This window comes from Rhopalosiphum maidis, chromosome 2 (genome assembly GCF_003676215.2).
Source record: "Rhopalosiphum maidis isolate BTI-1 chromosome 2, ASM367621v3, whole genome shotgun sequence".
Lineage (NCBI taxonomy): Eukaryota > Metazoa > Arthropoda > Insecta > Hemiptera > Aphididae > Rhopalosiphum > Rhopalosiphum maidis.
In genome coordinates, this window is record NC_040878.1 from 42,127,141 (window position 1) to 42,133,121 (window position 5,981).

Below are 5,981 nucleotides of genomic sequence, written 5' to 3' on the forward strand. Positions count from 1 at the left end.
TTATATATGAATTATACAAATATATAAATATACTAAATAAATTATTAGATGAAAATTCAGTATATTATCAAACAAATAAATAATGAGCATTGACATAGTTTCACAATTGCATTCTAAAAGTATATATGAATATAAAAAAAAATATTTTCATTCATTTATTTTACAATAGCAACTATAACCAATCTAAATATTATAAAACATTAATAATATATTATTAATTTAATTACGTAATATAAATCTAAATTAATTCGCGAAAACATGTTTTTATATAATTCTAATGAAAAATTGAATGATTTTTATTGTCATAAACGTGAAATGGATTCATTTAATGTATATTTTCAAAACAAATAAATTGGCAACTGTCCTGAATGAAATGTTTAAAGATAATAGTTTTTCAATTTAAACATTAGCAAAACACCGGGAAGTGATCAAATTGAATGAAAATGTAATAAGATTCAAATCGTTTTTATTCACCTGCTACTATAGGTATTTCAACGTGAATCAATACGTTATTTAATACTAATCTGTTCAATTAATCAAACATTTATAGTAATAAATATTAAAATGATACTATGAACTGAATCGTGTATTATAATAATAATTTTCAACTAAATAAAATATAGAATTAAATTTAAATATAGTTTAATCCGTCAAAATAATGTATATATAATTATTACTATTCACAAAATTTTTCCTTTAGTAATTACGTTTTATATTGAATAAGTCTCTTAACACTCATTATTTCAAAATCTATTAATCTATTATCTATTAAATAATTTCCAGTCAAAATAAAACAATATTTTCCAAAATAAATAATATATTATCGTACTTTTTCGTTATAATGTTATAAGGTTTTTTTTTTACTTTTTTGAATATTTTTCGGAGTATTTTGATTTTTATATATTTAAATACTCCAAAAAACTTAAAAAGTTATAACGGTAAAAATACTAAACATTTATAATTTTGTTATTTGACAAACGTTTTTGAATAAAATAAGTGATTCGGGACAAACGTATTTATTTGTAAATAAATATACCTTGTATAATTTAAATATATGAATCAAATTCATACAATTATTTTTAAAGAAATCAAATATTTTAGAATTATTATTATTATTATGTTTTTAATAACATACGATTACAGAGGGTATATAATTATGTTAATAATATTAAAGTGCACAATTACTATAATAAATAACGAATGAGTATAACGATACACAAATGATAATAATAAAACTACTTAAATACTAGATGATATGTCCGAGAATGTTATATCGTGTTGAACAGATTGGTGGCGATGGTGAATTCGATTAAGGTAGTAGTAGAGCTAGGGTTCTGGTTGAGTGATAAAGTGAGTGATTCCGGAAGCATAACATTTTCTCTGTCCTGGGCGTATATACGGCAATAAGTGGAAATATATTTGACGTCGATAGATACCCTGCAAGTAATGTATTTTGTGCGCCCTCTTTGGCCATTAAGAAACTATGCGAGATTTTTAAGGTTCTTGTAATATTAATTACACAACATTTGTTTATGCTTAATATCAATACTTTGACATCGCATTAATATTCAGTATGTATAATGATATTAATTAGCTAATCATTAGATTAAAAGTTTTACATTTATACTATTTCTGGTATCAACAATTTATAAATTATAAACAGGAAATGGTATAGAATAAACTAACTTAGTAATGCGGACAATGTTAAGCCTTATTTATATTGAATATTAATGTTAAAATTCATAGCTAGACTTATTCGTACAGGGAACTTTCATAAAAGTTTATCACTCTAGGCAGTTAGTGAAGTGCTCTAACAACAACTTAAAACGGAGAACGTTTAACATAATATATCTTAGTGTAAAGTCTTTCAAAAGTAGCTATAAGCTGACGTTGTAACGGTTCTTTATGTTACTAAAACAAAAATATAAAATATAATACATATGTATTCCTTCAAATAAATAAATCAATAAAAAACTATTAAACATTTGACTAACTATCTCAACTATAGAAAAATATTTATAATTAATTATAATATTATATCAAATATGGGAAATAGCTAATTGTCTAATTACACGAATAAAAAAGTATATAATATGCATAACTAGTAAATGTTTAAAACTAAGTCATAATCAATTATAATACATGTACCTATCCAACATGTTTAAAATTTGTTTCAATTTCTAATAAAGATTAATGTTTTTTTTTTCTATTTTGTTTCAATCAAGTATGAATATTTTGTCAATAGTTCACAAATTTTCTATGTTATATTTATTTTTATTTCCAAAAAAAAAGCAATAATGTTAATCTTTATTATTGAGAGATGGTGGAACCTGTTCCTGGTTCACTCTGTATTTATTTTAGATTCTGAGTGAAACGAAGATTATATAGATTTTTAAATTATGAGTATTTTTTTTTTTTTGTCTGTCCATCATCTTTCAGATAGATGAGATTCAAAATTATTTGATTTGTAACTTCGAGGGGTGGTTTCTAGTAAAAAATTGGATCTGGTTAGTACTTTGGACTATGAAGACGTGTCAAGAGTAAAAATATTCTTGTGAAAAAAATTGTAATTAATAGAAGTTTGAAAAAAAAGTTGAGCGTAACTTCACAAGCAAATTTAATAAATATTTGAAGATAGAATCTTAAAATATTTCGTAAAAATAGTGAAAATTAACAAATTATTTTGTGGTTAAAAATGTATAATAATTTAATACTCAACTAAGATTTTAAAATTCAATACAAGGTCCTTAGTAAGCTTTTCAACCTGTTTTAAAAAAATAGTCTTTATCAGATTCAGTCAGATCATATAACTAAATATTTGAGTTACCATTTTCAAATTCAAATATTATAAAGTATACTGAATATTGTAGAATTATTATTATAAACATATAAATATACATGTGTATATTATAATATACATATGCGTTTTTTACCGTAATTAATTTGAAAAAAAAATTGTACTTTTATATTTTAACGATTTGGACTGTAAATTATATACCATATTTTGATAATTTTTGGTGCATAAATATCTATGCTTTACTAATAATATTACAATAATTAATATTATGTATATGCCTGTGTTTTATACTGTCGTCACTCATTGTACATCGATCAATCAAATGATGACGCAAAGCGAACTTAAACTATTAAACTATTATCATGCATAACAATGCTATAAATTTAAGTGCGTTCAGCCGATGTTTTAAAGGATAATAGAACCCACATTGCAAAGAAATAAGAAAACCAGAAATTGCATTCGACTTAATAAACGATTGAAAATAACTTGTGTTTTTAGGATTTTTTTCCGAAGGTTTGCTAGAATAATTAAATAAATCAACTGTTTATAGCGTACACTGCTATATATTATTCTATTATCATATATTTATAATGATATTTTTCACTATAATAATTTGTTGTATGTTATTTTACTATTAGTAATACGGTATAAACTATTAAATATCAATACGCAATAACATACAATTAATCTAAATATGTTTTAAATGTCATTGTGTATACAAAATATAATAATACATATCAAAATTTCAAATCTCCACAAAAATATTTTATAATTGTAACATCATAACTTAAATTGTTATTCATCATCATTTAAATTTTAACTTTAAAAAGTTTGTACTATAATAATTAATAAAAATAGTAATATATACACATTTAAACTATCTACAGTTATTCGTTTTTGTTACTAAAAAAAAAAAAAATTATTCATATCAAAAACTAATTTGATACAAAAAAATTGTTTTTCCATATTTTGTTTTATTTTCCTCTCCACAGATTATCACTATACCTAATAATTCCTGGAGATTATTATCAATTTTATACTTTCAAATAGTATTATATACTACTATATATTTAATTCTTTAAAATCACCCCCAAAGTTGATTTTTTTCTACTATGTAACATCATGTATACAACACAAAAAAAATACATTTTATTGTAAAATCAATATATTTATCGTTCCGCTTAGAATCTAAAATGGAAATAAAATGATTGAAATACATTTTTTACTTGGAATAAACATAAGTAGCACAGACAAATTATATTTGTATGATGGTTACTTGTACATAATCATATAAAATCCAATATTTTATGATAAAATAAAACATACAGTATAGGAATTAAGTATTATATTGCATAGTTATCCAACAGTTTTATTGATAGAGGATAATAGGATATGACCTGCTGATATATCTACATACGAACATTTAGTTGTAATATTTCTGTAGCCATAAATGTAAAAAAATCTAAGTAAAGAATAGAAATAAATTAAATATAAAAGTTACATTTATAAATGTGTACTAAAATATTTAAAGTTAAAAATGTAAATAAGTAAAAAAAAAAAACAATAATTGATAAATATTATTAATAAAAGTATATTATAGCGTAGAATTCAATTTATAAGTTCTTAAATTATGTAAATACCATTTAAATGAGTCAATTTTTTATGTTACAAAAATTAAATTAATTTTGTTATTTCATTAAGTAGATTACAAATGATATGGTTAATATATATATATATATATATTGTAGGAATCAAAACAACTATTTCTCAAGCCAGGGTACATTTAAAGCGAACCTTATAAAAACAATTTAATAATATTTACAAAACAAAAACTAAAATTCGATATTTTATTGTGTTTCTAAAAATTTAGTAATTTAATAGTACGAGTATATCACAAGTTGTTAATCTAATAATAACATATATTTTTAAAAAGTTCATTCATCCCTTCAGCTGTTTTAAATTTTTCTTGTCCCTCCATAAATTCAGTATTCAGTATTTGCCGAATCAATAATATTCTAATATTAGTTTCACTATGGTTTCTCACAGGAAATTATATATATTACTATAAAAGTCTATTTTTAAAAATTAAAAATGTATAGTATAATAACATAAATAATTAATTAAGATTTAAAGCATTTAAATAAATACAATTGTTATCTTGTTGTCCGTTATTACCTAAAATCCTACCATCTATCCTACTCAAAGGCAATAAAAATAATTTGATTTTTAATTTCGTGATTCTTTGTGAAAATTGGATATAGTTGGTAACTTGAGGAAACCAAGAATTATTTTCAAAATAATCAAGAAAAATAAGGAAAAACGAAGATTTCTACGCAAACGTGTATTTGACAAAATCGTTTTTTTTGTTTGTAACTTAAATATGAATACTAGTAAATAGTAGTAGTAGATCAGGCATGTCTAATTCAAAGTATCAAGTGGGCCAAAAATATTGAACAGTTTACTACGTGGGCCGCACATAAAAATTTAGCAAAAAAAATAAATATTTCATACAAACTTTTTAATTTTTTTTTTTTATGTTAATAAACACATCAGTAACAGCTAAATCAAAAATGCTTGAAAAAAATTAAAATTAACATTTAACGATTTATTACGAATCTAAGATAGTTGTTTCACGATATTAATATTTTACTATTATTATTTATTTTTTTATATATATTAATATTAATAGCCTCTAGCCACATGTTTGACATGCCTGTAGTAGATAAACAAATGTTGATCAAAAATGTTATGTCAGTATTTCTTACATATACAATTTTTTTTTATTTTTTATTTGAAGATTAAAACATTTTTATTTTAATAAAAAGTGTTTAAAACACACACACACACAGATAAAACACGCAGTTGTAAAATCAATTCATTTTTCAATCCGATCAGAACCCCTGAAGGCGAAACATAAAAATATATGTGAATATATGAACAATTTGATTGCATTCTATACATAATTATAAAATTTAAACAAACAGTAAGAACATGGAAAAGAAACTTTTATATCAGTTTCTCAATGAAAAAAAAAACTGGATCGAGCCAGAACCGGACACTCAATAATATGACACGCAAATATCTGACCGCAAAAAGCAACCCACCAATATGTCAATAATGCGACTCTACACTCGCCATAAAACATATTTTCGAGGAATGCAGACAGTATGAAAAACAAATAGAG